Source organism: Ovis canadensis, chromosome 4 (genome assembly GCF_042477335.2).
Source record: "Ovis canadensis isolate MfBH-ARS-UI-01 breed Bighorn chromosome 4, ARS-UI_OviCan_v2, whole genome shotgun sequence".
NCBI classification, from domain to species: domain Eukaryota; kingdom Metazoa; phylum Chordata; class Mammalia; order Artiodactyla; family Bovidae; genus Ovis; species Ovis canadensis.
The window spans coordinates 114,380,739-114,396,292 of record NC_091248.1 but is presented as its reverse complement, the minus strand read 5'-3'; the positions used below and the strand labels follow the sequence as shown (position 1 = coordinate 114,396,292).

The window sequence follows — 15,554 nt, the reverse complement described above, 5'->3', positions numbered from 1 at the left end:
TGAAATTATTGAATGGTGTTAACATTTCCGCACTTTTCTATAATGCCCCTTTTGCCAATTATCAAATTTCCAAAACTGCTTAGGTCTGTGTCTGGGCTGTTTTGTTCCAGTGGTCTTTCTGTCTCTCCCTGAACTAACACCTCACTTTCTTCATTATTATTTTAAAATGAAGTTTGACACCTAAGAAGACAAATCCCTCCACTCTGTTCTTTTCCCTTCTCGACAGTGTTGGCTAGGCTTCAGACTTTTGCCCTGCCACATAAAAATCAGAGCCAGCTTGCCAACTTCCATGAAAAACTATGTTGGTATTTTTATTGGAAATGCTTTAAATCTCGAGTCCAAATTTGGAAAAATGCACATACTTTCCTTACACTTCTATTGCTATTATAAATGATAGCTTTATCAAATTAAAATTTCCAAATGTTAACTGGTGTATAAAAATGCAATTGCCTTGTTTACATTGTGTTTATAATTGGCAACCTTGCCACACTTTTATTATTCTAACACACTGTCTATGAATCTATGCAAACGATCACATCACCTGTGAATAATGACAGTGTGGTTTCTCCCTTTCTAATCCTTTACCTTATAAATCTTTCTTTTTCCCTTACTGTACTGGCTAGGAAGTGGTAAAAGCAGAGATTCTTGTCTCGTTCCTGCTTGCTAAAGGATCTGCTTTTTCAATTTCACCATTAAGTATGATATTTGCTGTAAGGTTGTTTTTTTTTTTCTTTGTACGTTGATGTTCTTTATCCAGTTCAAAAAATTCCATTCTATTCCTGATATGTTGACTCTTTATCCTAAGTTGATGTTGGATTATATCAAACAGTTTTCTGCTTCTACTGAGAGAATTTTTGTGAAAATTCATGTGAATTTTTTCACTGGATCTGTGAACAAGGTAAGTTATATCAGTCTATTTCAAATGTTGAACCAGTCTCAGATTTCTGGGTTAAGCCTTTATTCCAATTTAGTTATGAATTGTTGCCTTATATATTATTCATTCAGTTTGCTAATATTTTGTTTAGGATATTTTTATCTGTGTTCACTGAGTAAAATCAGCCTACAGTTTTCCTTTCTTGTATTGTCCTCATCTGCTTTTGATTTGAAGATTTTCTTATTAGCTACATAAATTGAGCTGGGGAGTGTTCTTTCTTTTTCTATTCTAAGAGTTTGTGTAATATTTTAATAATCTATTTCTTTAAGTGTAGACAAACCTACCTATAAAAGTAGGGCTGGAATTTCCTAATGGGACAATTCCCTATTACCAGTGAGTATAGAGCTATTTCATTTTTGTATTACTTTAAAGTCCATTTCAATATGCTCTATATTCCCACTACTTTTGGTATAAATTTGTTCATAACAGTCTCTTACTATCTTTAATCTCTGCTGTATCTGCTACACATTGCCTTTTCTATCCTTCATATCTGTTTCCATCTTTTTGCTTTGTCTCATCAGCCTTTCTGGAAGTTTGTTAATTTAGTCATATCAGAGAACAAACTCTTTGTATTGATCATCATTTTATTCTCTATTTTACTCTCTATTTGTTTACTACTTCATTAATTTCTTCTCATATCTTTGTTGCTTTCTTTATTCAACTTTCTTTGAACTACTTAATGTTCTTTTTGTAATTTCTTAAACTGAATGCTCAATTTCTTGATTTTTAGCCATTCTTACTTTGTAACATAAGTATTTAAAGCTATAAATTTCCCTCCAAATACCTCCTTACCTGCATTAACAAATTAAGATATGTAAACTCTCATTAGTTACAAGTCAAAGTGTGTATTTCATTTTTCACAAAGTAGCATATAGTTCAATGGTTTTTCTACCAAACACTCAAGTAACCATCAACTAGGTCAAAACATAGAATATTACTTGTACTCCCAGAAAACCCGAGCATTGGTTGCCAGTCACAGGACTATCCCACCCGACCTAGGCTAATCATTATCGTGACTTTTACGGTTATCTTTTTTTCTAGTTTTAACTCCAAGGTGTTTGCCCCTAAACACAAGTTTTGTTTTGTCAAACTGTTTGGTTTTTGTTTGTTTTGGTATGTTTAAAATGGCTTCATAGAGACCACATTCTTTCGAATTTGGTTTCTTTCAGTCAACATTAGGCTTGTGAGATGCACACACTTATCGCTTATAACTGGAGTTTGTTATAATTGCTATATGTCTCCATTGTATAAATATTTCATGATTAACTATCATTCTACTGTTAATGAACATCTGAGTTATTGCCAGTTTGGGGCCACTGTGAATCATGTTGCTATGAATAGCTTTGAAAGTCCCTGAATGAATACATGTCTGTACTTCTGTTCAGTCAGTTCAGTTCAGTCGCTCAGTCATGTCCGACTCTTTGTGACCCCATGAATCGCAAAACACCAGGCCTCCCTGTCCATCACCAACTCCCAGAGTTCACTCAAACTCACGGCCATCGAGTCAGTGATGCCATCCAGCCATCTCATCCTCTGCTGTCCCCTTCTCCTCCTGCCCCCAATCCCGCCCAGCATCAGAGTCTTTTCCAGTGAGTCAACTCCTCGCATGAGGTGGCCAAAGTCCTGGAGTTTCACCTTTAGCATCATTCCTTCCGAAGAAATCCCAGGGCTGATCTCCTTCAGAATGGACTGGTTGGATCTCCTTGCAGTCCAAGGGACCCTCAAGAGTCTTCTCCAACACCACAGTTCAAAAGCATCAACTCTTTGGCGCTCAGCTTTCTTCACAGTCCAACTCTCACATCCATACATGACCACAGGAAAAACCATAGCCTTAACTAGACGGACCTTTGTTGGCAAAGTAATGTCTCTGCTTTTGAATATGCTGCCTAGGTTGGTCATAACTTTTCTTCCAAGGAGTAAGTGTCTTTTAATTTCATGGCTGCAGTCACCATCTGCAGTGATTTTGGAGTCCAAAAAAATAAACTCTGACACTGTTTCTACTGTTTCCCCATCTATTTCCCATGAAGTGATGGGACCAGATGCCATGATCTTCGTTTTCTGAATGTTGAGTCTTAAGCCAACTTTTTCACTCTCCACTTTCACTTTCATCAAGAGGCATTTTAGTTCCTCTTCACTTTCTGCCATAAGGGTGATGTCATCTGCATATCTGAGGTTATTGATATTTCTCCCGGCAATCTTGATTCCAGCTTGTGCTTCTTCCAGCCCAGCGTTTCTCATGATGTACTCTGCATATAAGTTAAATAAGCAGGGTGACAATATACAGCCTTGACGTTCTCCTTTTCCTATTTGGAACCAGTCTGTTGTTCCATGTCCAGTTCTAACTGTTGCTTCCTGACCTGCATATAGGTTTCTCAAGAGGCAGGTCAGGTGGTCTGGGATTCCCATCTCTTTCAGAATTTTCCACAGTTTGTTGTGATCCACACAGTCAAAGGCTTTGGCATAGTCAATAAAGCAGAAATAGATGTTTTTCTGGGACTCTCTTGCTTTTTCAATGATCCAGCAGATGTTGGCAATTTGATCTCTGGTTCCTCTGCCTTTTCTAAAACCAGCTTGAACATTCAGAAGTTCACAGTTCACATATTGCTGAAGCCTGGCTTGGAGAATTTTGAGCATTACTTTACTAGCGTGTGAGATGAGTGCAAGTGTGCAGTAGTTTGAGCATTGTTTGTCATTGCCTTTCTTTGGGATTGGAATGAAAACACCTTTTCCAGTCTTGTGGCCACTGCTGAGTTTTCCAAATTTGCTGGCATATTGAGTACAGCACTTTCACAGCATCATCTTTCAGGATTTGAAATAGCTCAACTGGAATTCCATCACCTCCACTAGCTCTGTTCATAGTGATTCTTTCTAAGGCCCGCTTGACTTCACATTCCAGGATGTCTGGCTCAACATCGTGATTATCTTGGTCTTGAAGATCTTTTTTGTACAGTTCTTCTGTGTATTCTTGCCACCTCGTCTTAATATCTTCTGCTTCTGTTAGGTCCATACCACTTCTGTCCCTTATTGAGCCCATCTTTGCATGAAATGTTTCCTTGGTATCTCTAATTTTCTTGAAGAGATCTCTAGTCTTTCCCATACTGTGGTTTGCCTCTATTTCTTTGCATTGATCACTGAGGAAGGCTTTCTTATCTCTTCTTGCTATTCTTTGGAACTCTGCATTCAGATGCTTATATCTTTCCTTTTCGTCATTGCTTTTCACTTCTCTTCTTTTCACAGCTATTTGTAAGGCCTCCCCAGACAGCCATTTTGCTTTTTTGCATTTCTTTTCCATGGAGATGGTCTTGATTCCTATCTCCTGTACAATGTCATAAACCTCAATCCATAGTTCATCAGGCACTCTATCTATCAGATCTAGTACCTTAAATCTATTGGAAGTGGTCAAACAACAGATGGCAAGAGTGAACATCGACATTCTAGGAATCAGCGAACTAAAATGGACTGGAATGGGTGAATTTAACTCAGATGACCACCATATCTACTACTGCGGGCAGGAATCCCTTAGAAGAAATGGAGTAGCTATCATGGTCAACAAAAGAGTCCGAAATGCAGTACTTGGATGCAATCTCAAAAACGACAGAATGATCTCTGTTCGTTTCCAAGGCAAACCATTCAGTATCACAGTAATCCAAGTCTATGCCCCAACCAGTAACACTGAAGAAGCTGAAGTTCAACAGTTCTGTGAAGACCTACAAGATCTTTTAGAACTAACACCCAAAAAAGATGTCCTTTTCATTATAGGGGACTGGAATGCAAAAGTAGGAAGTCAAGAAACACCTGGAGTAACAGGCAAATTTGGCCTTGGAATACAGAATGAAGCAGGGCAAAGACTAATAGAGTTTTGCCGAGAAAATGCACTGGTCATAACAAACACCCTCTCCCAACAACACAATGGAAGACTCTACACATGGACATCACCAGATGGTCAACACCGAAATCAGATTGATTATATTCTTTGCAGCCAAAGATGGAGAAGCTCTATACAGGCAACAAAAACAAGACCAGGAGCTGACTGTATTTCTGTTAATTATACACTTATCAGTAGAATTACAAACTCAAAGAGGGTGAAGAGCTTCAACAAGAGTAAATAATGACAATTGTTTCCTAAAAGTGTCATACCCAATTACACTTCCACCAGTAGTATAACAACTGGTCTATAATAATATAAAAATGGGAAGAGATAATATTTAAGAGATATTAATAGAATTTTTCAAAGAATTGATGAAAACCACAAATCCTGAGAATTAGGAAGCCCTATGAATTTCAAGAGATGTAAATTTTAAAAATCCATGCTGAGATTTTTTTTTTTAGTTGAAGAATACTGAAGAAAAAAAAGAAGATCTTAAAAGCAACCAGAGAGAAAATAAAAATTACCTATGACAGAATAACTATTAGATTTATTTGACTTCTTAATAGAAACAAGTGAAGCCAGAAGACACTAGAATAGCCAGAAGACAGTAGAATATCTAAGAGAGAGTCTTAGAATGTCAACTTAGAATGTATATCCAGTGGTAGTTCCTTTCAGGAACAAAAATGAAATAAATGTATTTCAGACCAAAAAAGACTGAAAAAGTATAGTAACAGCAAACTCTCACTAAAGCAAAAGATTGGTAAATTGTTGTGGAAGTCATTAAAAAACAGGAAATTCAAAGGAACCAAAATAGAAGCTATTGTAGATAACTTTGAAGTATCAACTCAATCCTCCTCCCCTTTACTCTGAAAACTGAAAAAAAATAAAGTTCAAAAAGTTAACAACATGCCTCTCATACAAATACAAAAAAATAAACATATGTCAAGATGTGCCCAGTTTGTTTTTCTGGAAATGAACAGGATAGTGAAGCTAGTCCAAGGGAAAAGTATAGACTAAGGGAATACACAGTCATTAAAGAAAGAAAATATTGGAATAAGATTACTAGGTTAGGCACAAAACTAGTTAACATGACTATGAGCAATAAAGTCATAATCTTTGGTTATAATCTCTATGAGATAAAATTAACTGAGTATCTACTAGACAAACATTTGGCTAAAAATTACCATGTAACTGCAGAATCTGGGTCTTTCATCAATAGTAGAAAGTGAGTCATATAAAGATACATTCCTCACGATAATTAAAGAACCCTAAGGTGGTTAAGCAAGACTCCAATATGACATTAAAAGGACAAGTTGTCTTTCTTTTGCTTTTATTTCCAAATTTGAGATAATTATTCTTAACAGAATAAATCCCCACCTTAGTTAGAGAGTTTGGGATGGGCATGTACACACCACTATATTTAAAATGGATAATCAGCGAGGACCTACTATATAGCACTATAGTTAAAATATAGCCATTTTATGGCAGGCATATTTGTCATTCTTATGCCAAAGCAGTATAAGCTGGTCTAGAGACACAAAGAAGCATGAATCAATCTTCAGAAAGAAACAAAGAGTCCAGCTGGCCACGAGTGTGAGAGAGAAAAGTGAGAATGAAATACCTACTGGCTCTTGATGGCTTTGCACCCACTTCCTAGTTCCAGGCCTTCATGAAGCTCAAGCTATAGTCTTGGCCTTGGATTCTTGAGATATTCCAATATTCATCCAATAAATTCCCTTTTGTGTTTAGAGTGAGTTTAGGGAGCTTTAAAATACAAGCAAAACCAAAAGAGTAACCCATAACTTGAAAACCCAGAGAATCAAGACAGAGCAATGAGACTTTGTCCAAGCAGTGCAGATCCACAGATCCTGGTGCAAGACCCCCTTCTTATGTCAGAAGACACCAGTTCCTATGTGTTTCTTGTTAGCCCAGTGTAAGGGTTCTCTGCTATGCAGCTAAGTACCACACAGTAGACAATTAGTTAGGACTTATCATGAGCCAAGAGCTGCACTGGGCTAAGCCCGTGGACATTTTTACATGACGTATGTGGCAGATCAAGGAGGACTGTCATGTCTCTGTACTGCCCAGCGCGTGATCAGCCAGATAGCTTACAGCTGAAATCTCAGTCTGTGGCATGTCCTCTCTTGTCTACATTCAAATGAAGAACAGCACAAGAAAATCTCCATAACTCTTTGGTTTATCAGGTTAACTCAGGGGGTGCAATTATGAAATTAAAACACCAATATCTCCAGTAGGAATTTTCACTTTTATATTGGATTTTATTTTTATATGTTTGAGCATTCAAGCTAATACGAGACACTAAGTCCTCTCTAGAAAGATGCAAAGAAAAAGGAGAGAGAGTCACAGGGACCAGAAAAGGCAGGGCAGTGACGAATGTACGGGAAGGTAGCTGCAGTGGGATAGGCCCCTGTGAGAGAGGGAAAGTGTGGCTGAAATGGCATAAATTAAATCCGTTAATCTATGACAAACATGGGAAAACCAGACATTACTAATTGCTTGCTCTGTGTAAATCTTTATAAGTTTACCCTGGTGTGTGTGACAGCAAATAAGAACCTAGAGAGGGGCTTTTATGAAAAAGCTTTTCTGAATATGTGAAATAACAAAAGGTCCAGTTCTCCACCTCAGCTCTTTTGTGCAATCACATCAAATAGAAACTCAGCAGGCCGGAGGGCCACTGCTGCTTCTAATTAAGGCCTCAAGGTAAGGCAGCGCTTTAGGGGGTATCTTCCCAGCAAAACAGAAATTCCACCTCTGTCTCTAGCAGCAGAAGGCTGTGTTTGTTCTCAGCTTGCATTAAAAGTGGCAAGCTGCACCTGCCTTCCAGACACCCTGCAAGCAAGCTTATTCTAACGCTGATGTTCTTGTTAAAACAACTCAAAGCCCGGGTAACAGATGTTAGATAGAGGAGGAATGAGAAGCAAAGCATTTTTCCTTTTTCTGTGTATTTTTGTGTGTCTGTGTGTGGAGGGGAGGGGTTTTATACATGAAAGAATTACTATTGCCTTCCTTTGCAAAATTGATATGCCATCTGTCATAGAGGTGTCAACACTGAAATCCCGGGTGCTGGTGGAAGGACTTATTTCAGTCACCAGTTTCGAGGAGAGGGGTTCTCAAACTTCAGTGATCATTAAAACCACCAGAAGAGCTTATTCAACCACAGGTCAGCAGCCTTACCCTCAGAGTTGCTTTTTTTTTTTTTTTTTACTTTTCATTTTATTTTGGAATATAGCTGATTAACCATGTTGTGAAAGTTTCAGGTGGACAGCAGAGCAGCTCAGCCATACATATACATGTATCCATTCTCCCTCAAACTCGCCTCCCATCCAGGCTGCCACATAACACTGAGCAGAGTTCCCTGTCCTATACAGTAGGTCCTTGTTGGTTATCTATTTTAAATACAGCAGCATGTACATGTCCATCCCAAACTTCCTAACTATCTCTTACCCCCTCTTTCTCCCCGCACTCCGCCCCCAGTAATCTTAAATTCATTCTCTAAGTCTGTGAGTCTGTTGCCCTGAGAGTTTTTTATTCCGTAGATCTGGGGTGGCATCCACAAATTAGTATTTCTATCAATTTCCAAGGTAAGGCTGATGTTGCCAGTTCAGGAACCCCACCTTGAGAATCACTGTTCTAGTAGGGCAAAGAGAAAGCGAAAAAGTAAAGAATCATCCGCTATGGCAGTGCAGACCCGGACTGATTGGTTTTGCGAGACACAGGTGGTAGACAAAGAGGAGACAGCTGTGTTTGGATCTGAGCCCGTATGTGAAAGGGCAGGCTGACAGCAGGCAGAAGAGGGTTTTGAAATGATCACCAAGTGTGGAACAGCTCGTCCTGACAAGAGGATACCGAGCCAGACAGCAGGATACACGTTTGCTGCAGGAGAGGGCGGGGGTCTCCTTAACCCCTGCCCCAGCTTCCTAGGCTTCTATCAGGCCGTGGGTGGGGTCTAGCTCTTCTTTCTTCTCTTAGAGAGTGCGGGTGCCTAGGCTCCCCAGGCCCACCCCCCACTTCCCCGTTATTGCCACCACTCTTGATCCTTGTAGGAAAACTGGGCTGGTGAGAAAGGATCCCCCTCAGTTTGGCTCCTAGTGGTGGACGGCTGAGAAAGCATCTGGGTTTTGCTGTTTTGGCCTGAGCTGCAGGGCATCGTCTGTCTCCAAACTCATGCCCTGCCAAACATCCCTCACAGTCAGTCCGGCCCGAGGTGGTCCTTTCGTCAATAGCAGGAGGGTGAGGAAGGGGTGCTGTCTTACAGGAGATGCTAAATGAATTAAACAAGGAGGCTGTTAGATTGAGGAGGCCTTAATGCAGGGGGTAGCCTACTCAAGCAAACCAAAGTCTAACCTGTAAATGCCTGAAAGTCAAGACGCCAAGGACCACCATTCACAAACAGCTAACCAGGCTTCACGCTACAGCCAATCAGCCAACCAGGCTTCACGTTACAGCCAATCGCCCAACCAGGCTTCACGTTACAGCCAGTTGACCAACCATGCTTCACAATACAGCCAATCAAATAGTTTCCTCGCTTTTCTTCCTCACTTTCTCTCTCTGTCTCTCTTCAGCTCCTGCAGGTCACAGGGCTCCTAACCACTTCCAGTTTGGTGCTGCTTGATTCCAGTCGATTTTTATTCAAATAAACTCTTAAGAGTCTTAACGTGCCTCAGTTTATCTTTGAACATCGGAAACAGAAATACAGCGTTCATTTTCCCACATGGCTTCCCTTCCTCGCTTTCTTCCTCCCCCAACTCACCACTTTGCATCAGTCTTCAGTGAGACAGCACAGGGTTGTACTAAGGAAACAGCCTCGGCCCCTCTTCTCTACGATGAGGCAGGAGTGTGAGTGAGTCACGGCATAGCTGCCTATGTAATTTTCAGGCCCAGTGTAAAATGAAAATGCAGGTCCTCTTTTTCAAAAGTATTAAGAATTTCAAGATGACGCCAGCAGAGTGTTAAACCAAGCTTGAGGTTCCTCTGTGTACCAGACCTGGTCGTGAATCGTGGGAGCCTCAGTATGCAGATAACAAGCTCCAAGCTTTCCCTGCTGCCCCCCACTGAGCTGGAAGGAGCCTCTCCTGTGGAAGGAATGGGAAGGGGAGTGAGTCAGACAAACAGGAAGCACAGTCCCTGTGACCTCTGAGACTTTCCGGGACCCTGGGAAGGCAGACACCAACTGCTAAAGAATAGATTCTTGGAACAACTTCCCATGGCCAACACAATGCGGCTGACCATCTATATATCTGACTCTGCTTGCTGGCATTTTTCCAGCAAGGTTATCCAGGAAAGGTAAACACAGGAAACCCCTCGCTTTCAAGGGCAGGAAAGCAAAACTGAAATTAGGAGGCCCAGGCACTTTCTGTAGGATCACGGGGCATTTTTGACATCAGTTTCTGGACTCCTCTTCCAGTACTCAGAATGTGCACATCAGAGAGCTGAAGTACCTGATCTCTAGTCTCTCCCAGTCCTATGAATATGTGCCCAGCCCTCTTTATAACAAGGTTCCAAGTATCTCGCAGAGATAACAAACTACCCTAAACCTTGGTGACTTAAAACAACCACTCTGTTACTATCTCACAATTCTATGGGCTAGAAATTCAAAGAGGGCTCAACCATTCAAGTTTTCTGTTCCGCATGGTATCAATGAAGGACCCAAGGTGGCTACACTCACATGTCTTCAGGGGGATGGCTAGAAAGCCGAGCCCAACTGGGACTGTCCTCTGGAGCACCCATATGTGGCCTTTCAAGCCTGGGGAACTCATGGTAGTGAATTTTTAGATGGCAGTTCCCATGAGCTTCCAGAGCTCAGGGCTCCCAGAAGAGCATTCCAAGGTGCCCAGAAGGGAGTTTCAAGTCTAACCATGGAATTCCCAGAATGTCACTTCCGCTGTGTTCTGTAAGTCAAGAAAATCACCAAGGTAAGCTCAGATCCAAGTAGAGGAGAATTGGGCTCCACTCCTCAACAAAGGAGTAGCAAAGGATCTGTGGCCATTATCGATCCATTGTGGATGCTGATCATACAAGAAAGAAAATAGGAAACTCCAATCAGTATCCCCCAGGTCAGAGAGAAAAGTCTAAGTTCAACAATGAAATATTAGTGCTGAGCTGTGCTCAGTGGTGTCCGACTCTTTGCTACCCCATGGACTGTACCCTGGCAGGCTTCTATGTCCATGGGATTTTCCAGGCAAGAATACTGGATTGGGTTGCCATTTCCTCCTCCCAGGGTTCTTCCCAACTCAGGGATTGAACCCGCGTCTCTTGAGTCTCCTGCATTGGCAGACAGATTCTTTATCACTGAGCCACCTTGGAAGCCCAAAATGTTAGGGAATGTACATTTTATCTTTTAAATTACCGTGCTTAGGATACAATGCTTAGGTTCTATTTTTACATTGATTTGTCAACATTTTTATTTTGACCAATTGTATGGAATAAGAATCTCTACCGTAAGTTTCTAGAAATTCAAGAACTTAGCTCCATAACAATTTCTTATTTGTCCTTCAGGATTGAAAGCACAAAGCACAGGGTGTGCTTGCTAATTTAGTGCAAAAACAAGCAAACAAAAAAAAAAAACAAACCAAACCAGGCACCCATTATTTTTGTCCTGGAACTTCCTGCTACAGCCTCCATGGTTAATATTGTGGGGCACCAGTCCCTAGAGCTAAGTCGCCTTTGTTGTCGGCCATCTGCTTGTCGTCTCTCCACCTTATCCTGGCAGAACCTGCCATTTTCCAGAGCACTCTTCAGCCCCATTCCTCTCAAACACAGAGACTCTCTTTCTCTGACTGCTTCTAACTTCAGCTGGGTAACGTGCCTCACTCCAGAATTCCAAGGAAAGCCAACATTTTCCTGAGATTTTGAAACAGCCACCATCTACCAACCCCTCCATGAAATTAAAAGACACTTGCTCCTTGGAAGAAAAGTTATGGCCAACCTAGACAGCATATTAAAAAGCAGAGACATTAGTTTGCCAACAAAGGTCCATCTAGTCAAAGCTTTGGTTTTTCCAGTAGTCATGTATGGAAGTGAGAGTTGGACCATAAAGAAAGTTGAGTGCCAAAGAATTGATGCTTTTGAACTGCGGTGTTGGAAAAGACACTTAAGAGTCCCTTGGATAGTAAGAAGATCCAACCAGTCCACCCTAAAGGAAATCAATCCTGAATATTCATTGGAAGGAATGATGCTGAAGCTGAAACACCAATAGTTTGGCCACCTAATGCGAAGAGCTGACTCATCTGAAAAGACCCTGATGCTGTGAATGATTGAAGGCGGGAGGAGAAGGGGACAACAGAGGATGAGATGATTGGATGGCATCACTGACTCAATGGACATGAGTTTGAGTAAACTCCAGGAGTTGGTGATGGACAGAGAGGCCTGGCGTGCTGCAGCCCATGGGGTCGTAAAGAGTCAGACTCGACTGAGCAACTGAACTGAACTGAACCAACCCCTCTGGGCTTTCCCGGTAGCAAGTGGTAAAACAAAAAATCCACCTGCAATGCAGGAGATGCAGGTTCCATCCCTCCTTGGGTCAGGAAAATCCCCTGGAGGAGAGCAGGGTAACCCATGCCAGCATTCTTGCCTGCAGAATCCCAGGGACAGAGGAGACTGGCGGGCTACAATCCATAGTGTCACAAAGAGTCAGACAAGACTGAAGCGACTGAGCATGCATGCATACCAACCCTTCTCCTGAAGTCATTACTGGTCGGGCCCCTGACAGTCTGGCTAATGATCTCACCCCAGAGGCCATCCCACCCTCAGCTCCTACTGACCCCATCAATGGCCCATCACACCCTGCATGCCTCAGAATCCTCTTATCCTCTGTTGCCCTGGTAACCATCTCTGGGCTTCCTCACCCTTTCCCCATGCCTAGAGTGCCTTCTCCAATATTCTTGGACAAAATTGTACCTCCACTTTCAGACTATCCTTCCCCATTAAGCCTTTTCCAATTGGCCTCATGACTGCCCTTGCCTCACTTTAAACCCCAACACTCCTGCCTGTGCTCCACGCCACCTCCCTCCCTATGGCCTGTGTATCCCATGAAGGCTGTTTCTGACTTGTCACTCGTGTCTTGTCATTTCCCTCCAAAATCCAAACACTCTGAGAGCAGAGACCACGGTTTGTGTGTGTGTGGTTGTAGTTTTTATTATCATTATTATTAGTATTCAGTACAGAGAATAGGATTGGGCTTCACAATACATGCTCTAAAGATGCATATCGAAATTAAATGTCTAAAAAATGTTTTATAAATTGTGCCAGACATGTTATTCAATTCACACATTTAATTCTCATCTATCCCACTCATTAATTCTTCCTCTCAGGTCTAATTTTAACAAAATTCTACCAGAAGGAAAGAATTTGGATGCCCACACAGTTCATTAGAATGGGATTTGGCATCTGGGACAAGTTCGTGAGGCTCAGCACGTCAGATAAAGACATGAACATTGTCAAATGGGTCAGCGGCAGTGGTTTCCTGACATGTGAGCTGCAGTTGCATTAGGAGGAATGGAGAAGGAAACAAAAATGCCTGAGCCATGGAAACCAGGCATTTGTGAGCCCCGAGAAGTCTGTTTCCTGTTCTGGAGGAGAGGAGCCATCCTGTGGAGGAGTTGGGAAGGAGGAAGTTGTGGAAGTGAGGGGTGGACCTCCAATCCCACACCCTCACAAAGGTCAGACTTTAATTATTTTATTATATCTTTTACAAAAACTGGAACCAGAGAGAATGAGAACAAGCCACAGAAACTCACTCTTGGCTCCTCTCAGGCAACTGAGCCCCAAACCACAACCCTAAAGTCTGTTTGCTATTGAACAGGAGATTCAAGGACCGAAAGCACTGGCACGTTGAGTGGGCTCGTTGGCGCAGTTGCCGAGTTGGAGACTTGGGGACATTTGCCAGCAGCCTGCTCCGGAACACTCTGTCCCTGCCCAAATCAACTGCAGTAATTAGCTTTGCTCATTAGTTTCAAGTAAATAATCTCCTTGTCACAGCTGGGATCCTTTATCAGAATGGTGGACATGAGGGTTTGCAGAAACGAATGATTTTTCTTCCCCTTTGAATTCCCCGGAACACTAAGTCATGACCCAGAGATCTGAATAAGGCATAGAAACTCCCAAAAATGCCTAAAATTCTGAAGAATAGCTCTGCCTAAAGGGCACAATCACTGGGTATTAACAACAAATGTAAAAGAACAACAAAACTTTTGAAATGGTTATTGATCTTTTCTTCAACTCAAAGCTCAAGTTCAGATCAACAAACGTGCAGGAGTTTGTGCTACATGCCGGGAAATGTACCTGCTACATGCCAGGCTCCCAAGGAGCCTACGAGGAGACTGACGGGAAACCGGCAATAAATGTACTGGTGATGTACTCTGAGAGCAGAACACACAGAGGGAGGGCGCCCTGACCCAGCCTGCTTCTTCAGGGAAGGCTTCCTGGACATGTGACTCCAACACTGATGTAAGAAGGGAAGTAGCTGTCAGGAGCACTTCTGCAAGACTCACATAGGAGGGAGGCATGGCGTTGATTCTGAGCCTTCTGAAACAACTGGCAAAACATATGTTCTCAACCTTTTATGCCTCGGTATCCTATCATTATGGGGCTTCCCAGATAGCTTAATGGGTTAAAAAAAAAAAACCCACTTGTCAATGCAAGAGACATAAGAGACTCAGGTTCAATCTCTGGATCAGGAAGATGCCCTGGAGGAGGGCATGGCAACCCACTCCAGTGTTCCTGCCTGGAGAATCCCACGGACTGAGGAGCCTGGTGGGCTACAGTCCATGGGGTTGCAGTCAGACACGACTGAAGTGACTTAGCAAGCACGCATGCACGCATCCCATCATTATGCCCATTTCAGAGAAGGAGGAAGTAGAAAGAGAGACTTCAGCTCTGTCCTTGGATTGCCTATGGGGATGGAGTTAGAGGCACAGTGCTGGTCGGACCCCCACCAGCCTCAGGAGCGCCCGTGGTGGCAGAATGGCTGGTCCCTGAAACTTTAAGTTCTGCCCCCACCCCCAAGCACTGCCAGGGGCATCTGCCACACCCTTAGTGCCAGGGGTATGGTCATTGCCAAAGAGAGGGCCAGACAGCTTAATACCTCAAAGCCTGCCTGGAGGACTTCCCTGGTGGTCTAGTGGCTAAGACACCACACTCTCAATGCAAGGGGCTTGGGTTCAACCCCTGGTCAGAGAACTAGATCCCACATGCTGCAACTAAGACCCGGCACCCCCAAATAAATAAACTTTTTTTATTTTTAAGGACATTTAAAAAAAAAAAAAAAAACCTGCTTGGGCCAGAGCACAACACCAAAGCCCAGTCTCCTTTCAGTGCAGCGTAGGCTCACTGTGGGATTCAGCCCAGGGCTGCAAGGCAGAAGAAGAGAGACATGGATAGTTAGAGGGCAAAAGGGACAAGCGGTCTCTTATATTGATTGGAAATTGCAAGTTGGGGAAAAAAGGCAAAGAGGTTAATAATTCCATGGTGGTTAAGAGTATGGGTTTGTAATCAGACAGCTCTGAATTTAAGCCCCAGCCCTGCTACTTCCTGGTCTTCCCTGATGGCTCAGCAATAAAGAACACATCTGCAATGCAGGAGACACAGATTCAATCCCTGCATCAGGAAGATGCCCTGGAGAAGGGAATGGCAACCCACTCCACTATTCTAACTTTGGAAATCCCATGGTCGGAGGAGCCTGGCAGGCTACAGTCCGTGGGGTCACAAAAGAGTTGGACACAACTCAGCAACTAA

At 42.5% G+C, this 15,554-nt stretch overlaps 1 long non-coding RNA gene across 1 annotated transcript; it reads left to right on the top strand.

The window, feature by feature from the left end:
- Positions 1–533: 533 nt before the first annotated feature.
- Positions 534–15,064, top strand: LOC138439531 (uncharacterized). Its single transcript, XR_011256755.1, has 2 exons — positions 534–898; positions 13,133–15,064. It is a non-coding gene; the product is annotated as an uncharacterized lncRNA (long non-coding RNA).
- Positions 15,065–15,554: the final 490 nt, after the last annotated feature.